This window comes from Myotis myotis, unplaced genomic scaffold (genome assembly GCF_014108235.1).
Source record: "Myotis myotis isolate mMyoMyo1 unplaced genomic scaffold, mMyoMyo1.p scaffold_m19_p_2, whole genome shotgun sequence".
In the NCBI taxonomy this organism is placed as follows: domain Eukaryota; kingdom Metazoa; phylum Chordata; class Mammalia; order Chiroptera; family Vespertilionidae; genus Myotis; species Myotis myotis.
The window spans coordinates 9,511,346-9,527,910 of NW_023416324.1; positions in this window are offsets into that span (position 1 = coordinate 9,511,346).

A 16,565-nucleotide genomic window follows, 5' to 3' on the forward strand; every position below is an offset into this window, starting at 1 on the left:
CAGCACAGGAGGTGGGTCGCAGCAGGGGAGGGCAATTGGGGGCGATCAGGCTGGCAGGGAAGGGCAGTTGGGGGTGATCTGGCCTGCAGGGGAGCGGTTAGGGGATGATCAGGCAGGCAGGCAGGCGAGCAGTTAGGAGCCAGTGGTCCCGGACTGTGAGAGGGATGTCTGACTGCCGGTATAGGCCTGATCCCTGCGGGTTCCCAGATTGGAGAAGGTGCAGGCCAGGCCGAGGGACACGCACCCCCTGTGCACAAATTTCATGCACCGGGCCTCTAGTCTATACATATAAAAGGCTAATATGCAAAGTGTCCCCTTGGGAGTTCGGCTGGGAGGCCAGGAGTTCAATCGCTCCCTATGATGTGCACCGACCACCAAGGGGTGGCACGGAATGAAGGAAGGACCCAGCTGGCCCTAATCACCAGCCAGACCTAGGGAACCCTACCCATGCACGAATTTCATGCACTGGGCCTCTAGTAACCTATACTAATAAAAGGGTAATATGAAAATTAACCATCACTCCATGATAAAGATGGAGGTGCCCATAGCCACGAAGATGGCAGCACCCATAGCCACAAAGATGGCAGTGCCTGCAGAGCCACGAAGCCATCTGGAGTGGGCAGGATGCTTGGCTTCCTTTGGGTGGGACACTTGGCTTCCTTTTTGCCCCAGTGATAAAGGAAGCCAAGCTTCCCACAAGCCCCAGCCGGCCGCCGAGGGCCGGCCTCTGGGCAGCGGCCATGGAGCTGGCCGGAGCGGGCGGGAGGCGGCTCCAGCCCGGAGCGAAGGCGGAAGATGGTGGCCAGAGCGAAGGCCCGGGTCCCGGGTGCTGGAGGGAAGCCGGTGCCAGCAGCCAGGGGAAGGAAGGCCTATTCTTGCACGAATCTTCATGCATCGGGCCTCTAGCAATAATAGTAATAATAATGACAACAATAACAAGAGTTAACATGTGGTGAGAGCGGACTGGTGGCCAGTGCCACACTGTCATGGATATTATCTCATTGAGTCCTCCCAACAACACCATGGGCTGGGTACTATTACTGTTCTCCTGGGAAGGGTGTGGGAGCAGGAGCAGGAGCAGCCGGAGCAGTGGCCCGAGAGCTGCAGTGGCCTTGTCATCAGGCAGTGCCTGCCCCATCCTGCCTGACCCAAGTCCCCCAGTGACTGGCTATAACCACCTCAGAGGTTCTGCAGGTCTAGGATTATCCATTTACCTTCCACCTTTTCCTCATCAACTAAAAAGAGAGAAAGGACAGTGTCCAGAATCTTAAAGACTTCTGCAGTAGTCCGCGCCTATGCAGACGTCAGCTGAAATATGGACAAATCCAAGTCTAACCTCTCTAAAGCTCAGTCTCCTCATCTGTAAAATGGGGATGATAGTGATAAGAAAGGCCATGGTCTACGGATTCCTTTTTATTTTAATTTTTATTGATCGATTTTTAGATAGAGAAAATGAAAGATAGAAACATCGACTTGCTGTTCCACTTATTTATGAATTCATTGTTTGATTCTTGCCCTGACTAGGGATCGAACCAGAAACCTTGGCGTATCGAGTTGATGCTCTAACCACCCAAGCTACCCAGCCAGGGCCCACGGCTGGGTCTTCATTCCAAGAGGCAGAGGCGGGTGGAGGAGGCCATCAAACCCAGTCAGTGGGGGCCCCACCTGCCCATCAACTCTGTTATCACACTCACCCTCATCCCTGCTCCTCCAGAAACCCCCATCCCACCTGGCTCATCCCCCTCCTACTAGGCCACCATCTGGGGCAGCAGCTCCATTGACTCGTTGGGCTGATGATTGTGGGTTGTAGAAACCGTCGTGTGCACAGGGGGAAGTGTAGCAGTGTCCCTGGCCTCTCCCCACTGGAGGGTAAGAAGCACGGGACCAGGGTCCCCTGGTGTGAACGCCCCTTCTGCCACCTAGAGCATGGCCCTTGGGGAGCGGCATAGCCTCTCTAAAGCTCAGTCTCCTCATCTGGAAAATGGGGATGATGGTGATCAGAAAGGACATGATCTGCGGATTCCAGGAGACAAAGTCTGTGAGGCCAGCACCTGACACATGAGCTTCACCCAGGAAACGGTCACGGGCTGGGAGGGACCACCCGGAGACGATGAGCACAGCCATGGAAGCCACCGGAGCTGGGTCTGCTGTCTCCATGGACTGGGAACAGCACAGCCTACACGTTGTATAATTCCACTTACAGGAACTGCTCAGAGCAGGCAGATCTATAGAGGCAGAGAGGAAGGCAGGGCTGCTTTGGGCTGGGGTGGGGGAGAAACGGAATCGCAGTTCCCTCCGGAGGGGGGACCACGCTCTAGAGCTAGATGGTGCGATGGTTGCACACGATGTGAACGTGCAAATGCCCCTGTTTGTATAGTTTAGGACGGTATGCTTTATGTATGTATATCTTACCGCACATTTTTTAAATGTTAAAAGAAATGAAAGAAAGGAAGGAAGAAGGGGGGGAGGGAGAAAGGAAAGAGGGAAAGAAGAAAGAATGGAAGGAGAAAGGGCGGTAAGGGAGGAGGGAGGGAGGAAGGAAAGAAGGAAGGAAGGTAGGAATGGAGGAAGGATGGAGGGAGGGAGGGAGGGAGGGAGGGAGGGAGGTGGAGGGAGGGAGGGAGGGAGGGAGGAAGGAAGGGAGGGAGGATGGAAGGAGGGAGGGAGGGAGGGAGGGAGGGAGGGAGGGAGGGAGGGTGGAAGGGAGGGAATATGGAAAGGAGGGAGGGAGGCAGGCAGAACCAGTCTGACTCCTCTGAGCCCAGGTGGATGAGCACCTTTTTCTTCCTTTTCGTTCCACCTAATATCTGAGTACTGTTTGCACAACAAGCCAGCAAGGAGGGGGGAGGGGAGGGGGAGGGGAGGGGGGGGAGGAGGGGGAGGAGGGAGAAACAAAAGCCCAAGCCCCTGGAACAGCTGAAGTCTCGCTGACGTTGGTAAGAACCGACGGTCACAAAGCTGATCCCGTCGGCCTGCCAGAGGTTATTTTGTCTACACAACACGGCACAGCTGCTTCGCAGTTTGGGGGGTTGTTTTCCTCTCTCTCGCTTCAACTGGCCGCCCCACTCGGTGAACAGGCAATTTGAGAACGACTGGGGAAAATAATATATTTACTCGAGCCCAGGTTTCCAAATCGCCCAACTAACAGGAGAGGGAACGTCCTTGCTTGGAAGGACCTGGCTGCAGGCCCTGGGAGCCAAAGTGAACTTGGTGCCACTCCACAGGCCGGGAAAACGATGCCCGCTGGGCACCGCTCCTCCCCGGGCTGCGAGGGGAGGCCTTCATACGGCAGGTGCGCCAGGGCCCAGCACAGCAGCCACAGGAGTCGCCTGTGGGGTGGTTAATGGAACTGTCTCTCTCCACACAATGGAACGTCATGCAGCCACTGCATATGCTGTCTGCAAACAAACAAACAGGAACGAAAGGACAGGAAGCTCTGTTTTCATGTAGATTTGAGTAAAACAGCCCTTGAACCCACAGTGTCACTGCAGATGTAGGGACAGGGAAAGTCCTGGGCATTTACCTGAACATGTGGGAAGGACTCCGTAGTGGGCAGTCCTCATCGGTGCCACGTACTTTGCCAAGAGCGCGTATTGCTTTTATAAACCGAACCCTTGTTTTCTTTCGAATATTTTCAGGGAATCTATCAGGGACCAGCCTTCCCTTGAAAATGGCTGCCAGCTTGCCCAGGGCCTAAACACGTGCCTGTCACCCGGCCGCAGCGGGGAAATTCAGATCAGAGGCAGGGACGCTCTGGGCTGCAGGCTGCCCCTGGCCAGCTCCCAGCCATGCAGCCTCCGCGAGCAGCAGAGAAAGCCAGTCCTGGAGAGGCAGTGGCCTGGGGGACACAGGCCGCCCTGCAGGAGAGCCGTGCCCCCCTCGGCTGCCTGGTTCCACCCAGGATGGGCGTGTCTGAGTCCGGAGCCTCCTTTTAGACCTAAGGGCGGACAGTGGTCCCCGACCCAGATCTCACTGATGCTTCCACACCTGCTTCTGCCACTTGCCTGGCCGAGTGTCCTTGGGCAAGTCATTTGGATCACCAGTAAAATCAGACAGTTATGCCTGGGCCAGTATTCTCAATGGTTAGAGCATTGGCCCATGGACCAAAGGGTCACAGATTCGATTCCCAGTCAAGGGCACGGACCTGGGTTGTGCTTGTGGGAGGCAACAAATCGATGTCTTTCTCACGTCGCTGTTTCTCTCTCTCCTTCCTGCTCTCCCTCCCTTCCACTCTCTCTAAAAAAACAAACACACAAACAAATGAACACAAACCAGATGGTGGTTCCAGTGCGATTCAAATAGCAAGTCCGCAGGGCTGCTGGCCCCGCCTGGGATCTCGCCCCTGCGTGCAGGTCCCGCTGGCCTGATTGTCTTTCTGGACAACCCTCTGAGGCAGGTGCAACTACCAGCCAGGAGACAGAGGGAGCTGCTGCCCACAGTCTCGCAGCTCGAAAAGGGCAGGGGTGGGATTCGAACCCCAGCCCCTTGAAATTGTTTCTCATTTAAAAAAAAAAAAATATGTATATGCCTCCTGCACGCCCCCCCCTCCCCCGCCCATTGGGGATCAAGCTCACAACCTGGGCGTGTGCCCTTGACCGGAATCAAACCCAGGACCCTTCAGTCTGCAGGCAGACCCTCTAGCCACTGAGCCAACCAGCTAGGGCTGACTGTTCCTCGTTTTTGTGCCCACATTGTCCCGTCGGCTTCAGCAAACACTGGGAAGGCTCTGTAATAACAATGAGCACTTGCTGTACAACTAAGTTTCGGCCAGCGGGCTCAGGGCTTCCACGCAGTAGCTCATTGAATCTCCCATCGGCCCCCAAGAGGTGGGCATTGCTATTGTCCCCACGGTTACAGACGCAGCGAGGCAGGCAGCGGGAGGTAAACTGAGTCACCCCATCACACACAGCTGGAGCGCCGGGGTCTGAACCCTGAGTGTCGGAGCGGCTGACGATGAAGGTCCTTAGCTCTACGGCTTGGGAATTACAGTTGGTGACTATATGGGACCACAGGTAATGAATCCCACACTGACTGGGCCCTGGGGGGGACTCAGTTGGTCGGAGCATCGTCCTGATGCGCCAAGGTTGCGGGTTCAATTCCCGGTTAGGGCACATACAAGCAGCAACACATGGATGCATAAATAAGTGGAACGACAAATCGATGTTTCTCTCTCTCTCTCTCTCTCTCTCTCTCTCTCTCTCTCTCTGTCTCTCCCAATAAGAAAAATTTTAATTAAACCAGCGGTTCTCAGCCTGTGAGTCGCGACCCCTTTGGGGGTCGAACGACCCTTTCACAGGGGTCGCCTAAGACCATCAGAAAACACATGTATAATTACATATTGTGTTTGTGATTAATCACTATGTTCAATTTGTAACAATGAAATTGGGGGTCACCACAACAGGAGGAATTGTATTAAAGGGTCGAGGCATTAGGAAGGTTGAGAACCACTGCATTAAATGAATAAAAACGGAAAGATAAACTTACTGTTTGCGCTGGGCGGATTCAGCCACTGGAAACCTTGATTCCTGGCTCCAGCTCATGGCTGAGCAGCAACGTCCTGGGTTCATGCAGTCGGCACCCTGAGTCTCCCCTTACTGGGCAGAGACCAAGCCATGAACCGGAGCCAGCTGTGAGCTGTGAGCTGATGGACACCATGACCCAACTGTAGGTCAGAGGTCACTGGCCAGCCCAGGGGGTCAAGGTAAGATGCTCTTTCCCTTGCAGACTGCGGATGGGGCCCACTGAGAGTGTCGGTGCTCACTGCCCAACCTCTGACATATCGTGGCGTTTGAGATCGATGAGACCACTTGCAATTGGAGCAACTGACTCAGCCCCCCCCACCACCACCCCCCTGCACACCCACCCCAGGGAGCCACTGGCTCAGCCCCCACACCCTGCACGCCACCCCAGGGAGCCATGGCTCAGCCCCCCGACACCCTGCACACCACCCCAGGGAGCCATGGCTCAGCCCCCCCTCCCACACCCTGCACACCACCCCAGGGAGCCACTGGCTTAGCCGCCACACCCTGAACACCACCCCTGGGAGAACTGGGGACCCAGGTTCCAGGGGACCCAAATCTTGGCTCATGAAGTGGGGGGCTGGGTTCAGGAGCATCTCACATCCCTCCACAGCCCCCCACCCGCCCTCTAGGATTTACTTTCCCTTGAAGGGAAATGAAGAACCTACCTCTGCAGGGCTCCCTCTGATTAAAGGGCTCCCAGCCCAGCCCAAGGGAGCTCTGCTCTCACGTGGATCCTACTTTCATGCGAGGCCGCGGGGTCCAGGAGGACGGGCAAGTGCTGCCTTCCCGTTGAGGGCGTCTGATGCCTGAGTTCCCATTTGCAGCAACCCCCCCAACCCTCCCAGTATAGGTCAACACTTCTCGGTCGCCATATCCGTCTGGAAATGAAGAAAACCAAAATCTGCCCTTTTGTCTGCATTAGTCTGCGTTTTCCTTTCTACAGACTTCATCCGCCCAGTCTTCAGGGCACAGACTCACCCAAGTGCACACATGCACACACATACACTCACACACACCCTCACGCACACACACACTCACACACAGACTCACACTCACATACACACTCACACATACACACACACATACTCTCAGACACACATACACAGTCACTCACACTCACATACACACTCACACATACACACACACACTCACATACTCTCAGACACACATACACAGTCACTCACACTCACATACACAGTCACACACACACACTCACATACTCTCAGACACACATACACAGTCACTCACACTCACATACACAGTCACACACACACACACACTCACATACTCTCAGACACACATACACAGTCACTCACACTCACATACACAGTCACACACACACACACACTCACATACTCTCAGACACACATACACAGTCACTCACACTCACATACACAGTCACACACACACACACACACTCACATACTCTCAGACACACATACACAGTCACTCACACTCACATACACACTCACACATACACACACACACTCACATACTCTCAGACACACACACACATACACAGTCACATACACACACACACTCACATACTCTCAGACACACACACACATACACAGTCACACACACTCACTCACACACATACACTCTCACATACGCTCTCACACACATATTGCCTCCTGCAATTCCATGGATTTCTTCCTTAAAATTAATCAAAGCATGAAACACACCTCCGGGACCCTTCTCAATAATGTCAATCTGGAAATTCAAACGGAAGAAGCTCGAAATCCTGGGTATGAACGCAGGGACCATCCGAGCCCGCAGGTGAACAGGAGCACACAGCACCGCGGGGGAAGTGACCAGCCCAAGGTCACGCAGTGACGCGTGCCGGCGCCCACGTGGGACCAGCCCCGCTCTCGGCCGGGCATGGCCCAGCGAGGTACAGAAATAGAGGTCATCGGCTACATTTCCAGGCGGCGGATGCACCTCCTCCTCCCCCGGGGAGAGCCAGTGAAGGGGATCTTCGCAGGCGCAATTGGCACGAAAAGTTTTCAAAGCCTTCCCCAACCTAATATATGGAAAGAAATCTTTGGAGAGTCGTTCCCCTTAATCAGCTGTCAGCAGCGTTCCGAGGGAGGGAGGGGAGAATAAAAAAGACGAGCTCATTTCCCAGAGCCGGATTCAGGGTTTCAAGAACCAGTTTAGCGGAGCCAGTCACGTGGGGGGGGGGGCGTCTGAGAAAATGACAAATGCCGCTCACACCCTCCAACTAACACTCCTCACCCGCACGGCGCTCCCCCTGAGCCAGTGCCTCGCACGCTCCAGCGAGCGTCAGAACCGTCTGGAAGGCTGTTATGACCCGGCTCGCCACCCCCCGCCCACCGGAGTTCGGGTTCTGCAGGCCAGAGGTGCGGCCGGAGAAGTTGCATTTCTAACGGGTCCCAGGTGACGCTGACGCTGCTGCTCCGGGGACCGCACTCTGGGAGTCCACGTTCTCATTGAAGCTCCTTAGAGGTTCGGGCCAAGGGGTGAAAAGACAACTCTATTCACTGGGAGCAGAATAACGTACAGTCGCGCACGGGACTCAAAGTCCAGCAGAGCTGGGTGGCATCCGAGCTTTGCCGTAAACTCCAGGAGTGCCGGCCGTGCCCGCTGCTCCCGGCTGGTGCAGGGTGGGCGTCCGGGAAGCTGTCTTAGAGGCAATCCACACCAATGCTTCCCCGCTCATTGGGGAGCAGGGGACAGGCGGCCCAGGGTCTACGGAAAGATCTGGAGTGAGCCATGAATCTCGCTTCTTTGCCTGGACACTGGGTTGGGGTAATTAGGTCCTGAGGCATGAACATGGGCCCAAAGTCTGCTTCCTTTCCTTGTAATAACTTTCACTGGGATGTCCTTATTTTTACAAGTCATATTCTCATTATAATAACATTTAGAGCCCTGGCTGGTGTGGCTCAGTTGGTTGAGCGCCCTCCCACGCACCGAGAGGTCACCGTTCAATTCCTATCCGGGCACGTGCCGGAGTTGCAGGCTCGATCCCCAGTAGGGGGCACGCAGGAGGCAGCAGATCAATGTTTCTCTCTCATAAATGTTTCTCCCTCTCCCTCTCTCTCTAAATCCAATGAAAACATTTTTTTTTTTTTTTAAGATTAGATAATGCTTGTAGGCCCTGACCGGGTAGCTCCGTCGGTTAGAGTGTCGTCTGATAGGCCAAGGCTGCAGGTTCAATCCCCGGTCAGGGCACATACAAGAATCAACCAACGAATGCATATATCAGTGGAACAACAAATCCATGTTTCTCTCTCTGTTTCTCTCCAAAAGGAGAAAATAAATATTATCCACCCTCTCATCTCTTAGTGGCACTCACTGATCATTTGGGTACACCTTCTGGTTTCTTTTTCTACACATCCGTACAGTTTGTTTCAGATAGGATTAGGCTGTTTTGGAAGCTGCGTTTTTCCACTCAGTGTTTCATGAACATTTGTCAGTTCTTTAAAAATTCTAAAAATTCTAGCCGGGCCCGTGTTGCTCGGTGGTTGAGCGTCAACCTATGAACCAGGAGGTCACGGTTCGATCCCCAGTCAGGGCAGTTTCCCAGGTTGCAGACTCGATCCCCAGCAGACCGATGAATCTCTCTCATTGCTGACGTTTCTATCTCTCTCTCCCTTTCCCTTCCTCTCTGAAACCAATAAAAATATATTTTAAAAAACAATAATAAATAAATAAACATTCTGAGAGGTAGCTCCGTGAAGAACACAGACCCTGGGGTTGGCCTGTGAACCGGCTCCTTAACCCCCCGAGCCTCCTTTTTCCACCAATACAATTGGGGTGATGATATTAGTAGTCACCTCAAACAGTCGTCCGTGAGGGTTACGTGAGCTAATGCATTTGTAAAGCATTCCCGATGGTTGCGAGCATGGAGCCAAGGGAACAGATACAAGTGTTACTCTTAATATGCATCTAGACCAGTGGTTCTCAACCTTCCGGCCCTCTAAATACCGTTCCTCATGTGGTGACCCAACCCAAAAATGATTTTCGTGGCTACTTCATCACTGTCATGTTGCTACTGTGATGAATCGTCATGTAAATGTCTGATATGCAGGATGGTCTCAGGCGACCCCTGTGAAAGGGTCGTTCGACCGCCAAAGGGGTCGCGACCCACAGATTGAGAACCACTGCTTTAGAGCTTTTGAAACATACTTTCCAAGTTGCCCTTTAGGAGGCTGGTGCCAATTTACTCTTCACCGACAGTACATCAGGCTCCCAGCTTCCAGAGCCGTCCGCAGCCCTGAATACCATTTCCTGTCTTACAACGGCCACTCAATGGGTGAGCACGGTACCTCGTTGTTTTCATTAGCTTTCCTTAGGTATTTGATAGGACTGGCCATTTTTCCATGCTTCTAGCCTCCAGGGTGTCTTTAATAAATTGCCTGTCCGTGGCCTTTGCCTAGGGGCTGCTCGTCATCCTTATTGATTGGCAAGAACTCTTTATATAGCAAAGACCTGGGCCCTCTGCGGCAGAGGTGTGGAAAGTATTTTCTCCGGGTTGCCATTGACCTCTCGATTTTATTTTTGCCGGCTCCTTTCCCTGCTGCGTTACTCTGTTCCCGTTACTTTGTTCCCGGTGGATTCGTTGGGTGACCAGCCAGGGAAGCCATAGCTTCCTCCCCCATCAGCATCTTCCCTGCCAACTTGCATCGGCCTGGGGCCCTTTTAAGTTTGTAGCCTGCAGCCGTCCCTTTGATTTACTGGCCCCTCATAATGAAAAACCCCAGATTGGAAAGTGGTCCATCAGGTCTTTCCAGAAGTCCTAGATGACCCCAAATCTGCTGGGTTCCTACCCCTGCTGGCTGCACAGGTCACAGGTCATCACGCCCCAATGACCCCCAAAAAGGGACAACTCAAGCCCCCTGGTGATAACAGTTGATGCCAGCCAACGGGTTGAGCTGCTTGCTTCCCTAAATGTCCCTGATCATTCTGGGTGGAATGCAGGTGACAGCCCGGGGCTGCAAGAGGAAAAATAGCATTTGCTTGAGGATAAGCAGTAAAAGCTGCCCCTTAGTGAGCCCTGCTGGGACCGGCCACTGGACACGTGTTCTCTCTCCACCCCTCCCCCACCTGCCCACCCCCGCAAGCTAAGTGTGCCCATTCCTTCAATGTGAAAAGGACATTTGAGAGAGGTTCAGGAACTCGCCCCACCAAACCCAGCACTGAGGAGGCTGAGACCAAGATGACGATGGACTTCGCCACATCTCAGAGCCTGTGTCCTACGGCAGAGCCCCACTCGCTGGACCCGCCTGCCCGTAACCCCAGCGTTGGCAGCTGCTTGTTCTGCGACAGAAGGAAAGCTGCCTCACCCCCCTAATCCCAGTTTGCCTTCGTCTGGGGAGAATAATAACCAGGCGAATGCCACTCAATATTGAGGCAAGAATCGAGTTTTTGAAACACAAACACGAAGACGGTATAAACTGTAAAGGGGTCCAACAGGGTGGACAATGGCACCTTCATTCACGGGATGTAACTATTTATTCGCTCACAATCTTACAACTTATATCAACTTGGATAATCATACACAGACAGTTACATTTACAGGACCCATCACCAACCCCCTTCCCACCCCCGCATTTGTTCATTCACTCTCCTGGGGGAAGAGGCAGGCAATGTCTGTGGCCTCAAGGAGTCCACACTAACACACAGGCTCGCACACGGATGCACACGGCAGGCACCGTGCGCGTACACGCAGACACACACATTCTCTTTCCCATTCTACTGCCTTTCTCTTCCATGGCTTTGAACCCTTCACACTCCAAGGTCCCAGAGACACAGAATCCTGAGTTCACTTGAAAGCTGGTCCCCACACCTTCCCCCACGATCCCATCAGCCCAGTCTTCCCGACCCCCGGCAAGCCCGTGTTCACCTGAGTCACACGGGGGTTTCAGGGAGCACACGTGTGGCTCTGCCCGTTCAGGGCATGACAGGCAGGAGAACCGCAACTTCTTCCTGGCAGAGCGTCCTGCGGAGGCAAAACGCGGCCGTTCAGGATCCCACTGGGTCTGCCTGGCCAGTCAGATTCTTTTTTGCCTTTAAACCAACAACCGTGTGTCGATCAGGACAAATCTCTAAAACATTATGTTGGGCAAGAAAAGCAAGTTTCAGGATGATGTCCACAGTGCACCATATATAACCTGTAAAGACTGCATCTTCTAATGTAAATATGTAGTAAAATTATAAAAGCCTGTGCATTCGCTTCCTGTAGCTGCCATGAGAAAAGACCATAAACTTGGTGACTTAAAACAGCAGAGAGTTATTCTCTCACAGTTCTGGAGCTCAGAGTCCTAAATCCTACTGTCCCTGGGCCAAAGTCAAGGTGTCACAGGAAGTGCTCCCTCTAAGAGACAATCTGTTCCTTCCTTCAGCTTCTGGTGGCTGCCAGCATTCCTTGGCTTATGGCCACATCACTCCAATCGCTGCCTCCATGGTCCCAGCACCTGCTCCTACTTGTGTCAAATCTCCCTTTTCTTCTCTCTTACAGTGACGCCTGGGATGGCATTTCAAACCCACCCAGATAATCCCAGATAAGCTCCCATCTCAAGATCTTTAACTCAGTCCCATGGCCAAAGATTCTTTCACATATTAAGATAACATTTACAGGTTGCAGGGATTAAGACCTGATGTCTGTGGGGGCTGTTATTCAACCTACTACAGCATGTGTAGAAAGGATATGGGCCAAACTCATTACTGTGGTTTCTTCTGGGAGAAAATAAAGAAAATGAGGTAGGGGAGGGGCACAAGAGGGTATCTGTTATGCGTGTGAGTGCCCATCCTATATAATAGAAGCCCAGCACCCCAATGGCGGAACCACCAGAAGGATGGGTCGACCAGTCGCTATGATGCGCACTGACCACCAGGGGGCAGACACTCAATACAGAGCTGACCCCGGAGGCTGGAAGGCAGGTTCATGGCTGCCTCTCAGTGCTATTGGGCCCGGCCCCGACTGGGTCCTCAGGAGAGCCAGTGCTCTGGCTCCACGGAAAATGCCAGACCAGGGAGCAGCCACTCAGAGGGCAGGTCCACAGCCACTATGCTGACAGGGATGAGCAGTGCTACCATAGTGGGCCAATCCCCGCAGGCCACACCCCCCACCAGTGCATGAATCCCATGCACTGGGCCTCTAGTCCTATGTAATAAAACCCTAATATGCAAATTGACCGAACGGCGGAATGACTGGTCGTTATGATGTGCACTGACCACCAGGGGACAGAAGCTCAATGCAGGAGCTGCCCCTGATGGTCAGTGCGCTCCCACAGGGGGAGCACCACTCAGCCAGAAGCCAGGCTTACAGCTGGAGAGCACAGCGGCAGCAGTAAGGACCCCTCAGGGGATGTCTGACTGCCGGCTTAGGCTGAGAGGGCACAGGCCGGGCTGAGGGACATGAATGTGGTGCACTGGGCCTCTAGTTCTATTATAATGTCTATGTGAAATAGTTAATACTTTTTTTATTAAGCCCTGCTATCTCTTAGCTGTGTGGCTGTGGGAATTTATTTCACATTTCTGGACTTTTGTCTCCTCATCTGTAATATGAAGACACTGGGACCTGATGTGTATGACATTTAATGATATGATGTACGCCAAGTGCCTCGCAAGTGTCTGGCTCATCGTAAGTAGCAAGTCACCATTATTATTGTTGTTGTTGTCCTTCTGAAACTGAAGAGCATATTCTACAGCGCACACCCCCCTTCCCAAGCGAGAGAAATAAGTTTCTCTGCTCCAAGCCCTGGTTTCTGAAACTCAGCATTGGTGGGGAGTGGGGCGGACGGGAGAGCTGAAAACTACAATGGTAGAAGCGGGGGGAGGGGGTAAGAGTGGGGGGTGCCCCTTTGCAACGGCACTTTTTGATCTGCTCTAACTGCCAGTATAGAGAATACGATGGAATTCATTTTTATGATGAAGGAATTAATGGTTATGGAGAGAATCGGGTTCAGGTGGAAGACTTGAATCCAAAGAAGGGAATAAAGCCTTGAAATTCAAATGAAAAATTATTATATAAGCATAAAGGAAACCTATTTTACACCTGTAAGACTAAATGTATAAATATGAGCCCACTGCTCCCTCTGGGGAATGGGGATTGTGCCTTTAATTCACCCAGACAAATATGCAGTGCACACTGCCTTCCACCTATACATTCCAATGAAGACCGGCACCCACCAGGGCCCCCGGCGCTCCCACACGGGCCACCTCCTCCCCTGGGCTAGGCACTTTCTGGCCACCAAAAGCCCTTGTGGTTTCTCCTCAGCCCCTAGGAGGGAGGTGGGCTCCTGATGCTGCAAACTCCTTGGGCAAGATCCTCTCAAAGGTTCCTTCCCAGCCCCAGCATCCTGTGGCCAGCAGTCTCCCAGCCCCAGCCCCACCCCATGGACTCCAGAGCCAACCTACAGTCATTAAGTCATTAGGATGTTCCCATTTCGTTCATTCAATCAATAGCTCCTTCTGAGTGCCTGCCATGTGTCCATCTCTGTGCTCAGTGCTGGGTTCATCTTATTTACAAAAGGGGAAACTGAGGCAGCAGGCAAAGAAATGACAGCAAGAAAGAGGACAGGCTTTGGAGTCAAAGAAGCCTAAGTTAAAATCTCTTTCCTACCACCTGGTACTCTTTGACCTTGAACAGGTCTGTTTGACCTTGGACACCTCCCCGAGCCTCTGTAAAACGGAGATGCTAGTATCCACCACACGGGGAGGCTTTGAGATGAAACAGGCTGGTTGGTAGATGCCTGGCATGGGGTAAGCCTTCCAAAAGGCTGGTTATTTATACTGGTGCCCAAGGTCACAGAGTAATATGGTCATTCAACGGAGTCCTTTATGGAGCAGCCCCTGTGTTCTTCCAGACACAGAGCCCAGCCACCGAATTGCAGAGATGAGCACCGAATGGTCCGGTCCCCGGGCCGACTACAGAGGGAGCAGGAAGCAAGGGCGCCAGCATGTGTTGAGTGCTGACTGCAGACCAAGCCCTAGGCCTTCCTGCTGCCTAAGACTGTAATGATGGGTCATGTTTTGAGTTCTGTTTGAGCACATGTGTATGTGTCATATGTGTGCATGTGGCACAGCAAAGGTTCGATATGACGGCAAGTTGCTGACCTCGCAAGGTCTAAGCCCAGGACTCCCACTTTTCCCAAGTCCAGATACCCTGACTGTGTTGCCATTATTCGTTCATTCATTCATTCATTCATTCATCCATAAGTATTTATTGAGCATCTGCTATAGCACATGGGCTGCAGGAGTAGGATAAGCTCTGCTGTACCCGGGACAGAGACACCCCCCCCCCCCACCCCGGCCCGGACAGGGCCATGAAGAGGAGGGGGCTTCCCAAGGAGACAAGGACAGACCAGCCCTGGGGAACCACGGAACCCAATTCCATCAGCTTTCCCTCAGCAAAGGCCCGTCTGAGGTGGGGACCAGGCAGCGTTTGATCTTTCAACCTAATTCCCATCCCGCCCACCCCCACCAAAGCCTGGGGGCCTGGAGGGAAAGTTAGACTGGGCCGTGAGCTTCCCTGGAACCGTGCACAGCCAGAGCTGCAGGCCAGCCGGCGCTGGGCCGACACCCACCCCCAACCTTTGATTTGTTTCATGAAAATGCTTTGCCGGTTCCATAGATGTTGGGCTGTGATAAGGTAATTGTCCAAGGGCGCAGTCTACCACCACCCATTAACGCCGGACTCAGTGCAAACTGAACTTGGAGAAGTGATCTAAGGGAGCCAGAGGGGGCAGCCCGGCGAGATCCGACACTTGGACTTTTGTTCAGGCAGCTGGGAGCTTGGGAGGAGGTTTCCAGGGTTCCAGGATCACATTCCCATCGCACACGCACCTCCACCTCCTGCTACCTGCGTGGACCCACATACATGCTGTGTACACACATGCGCACATGCACACATGTGCAGGTACAGGCACACTCACATGCTCTTATAGGCTCTCAGCCTCACATTCCTACATATACACTCCAGCACACGCACAGTCCCTTCCACCCTTTAGGGGACTGGGGCCGGATTGGAGGGGCATTCTCCTATCGGGGGGCACTTTCCCCACACCGAAGTGGGAAGGGGGATTAATAGGCAGGGGAGGGGTTTTTCCAGATACTGGAGAACGCGCTGTGAAGATGGCCTTGACTGCACTTCTGAAAGCCAGGGGGAAAGTAACGAGAGAGGAAAATCCATGCCCATCCAACATGGCTCAGTGGCTGAACATCAACCTATGAACCAGGAGGTCATGGTTCAATTCCTGGTCAGGGCACATGTGAGGTCCCAGTGCGGGGGGGGGGGGGGGGGGGGGGGGCGTGTGCAGGAGGCAGCCGATCAATGATTCTCCCTCATCATTGATGTTTCTCTCTCTCTCTCCCTCTCTCCTCCTTCTCTGAAATCAATAAAAATATATTTTAAGAGAGAGAGAGAGAGAGAGAGAGAGAGAGAGAGAGAGAGAGAGAGAGAGAGAAAACCAGAGAAGCAAGCGCAGGGAGGGGGGGAGGCAGTCCCAGCAGTTGGCCACCTGGCAAGGTGGGCACGGGAGGCATCTGGGCACCTCCTGGGTGTCCCTCTAAGTTTCAACCTCACAGTCTTGTTTTCCAGAACTTCAGGAGGTAAGGGCTCCCAGTACCAGCCTGAGGAGAAGGAAGAAGAGAGGAAGGGAGAGGAGGAGGAGGAGGGGGGGGGGGAGGGAGGGAGGGCCAGGAGGAAGGGAAGGAGGCGGCTCCTGGAGGCCTATTGAGCAGTGGGCCTGGGAGAAGCCGTATTATTATTACTGCCATTGTTATTTACCTTGAGAACTGGAACCCCACAGGGTCTATTTTCTTTTTCTGGGGAAGAGAAAAATGTCAAGCAAGAGAACACTGCCACTTCCCTTTCCTTCCTCTGCAGGTTGGGGCAGCGATTTCAAGGCCTCTCTTGGAAGAATGCTACTCCGTAAGAGAAAAAAAACGGGAGCAGAAGATTGGGGGAGTTGGCCAAGGTGTTCTTTTTTAAGGGAGCCCCTTCAAACGGGCCAGGCCGAGGAATCCTGGCATCCCGAACCTGGAGGGAGCTTGCGGAGGGTGCTTTGTTCCACG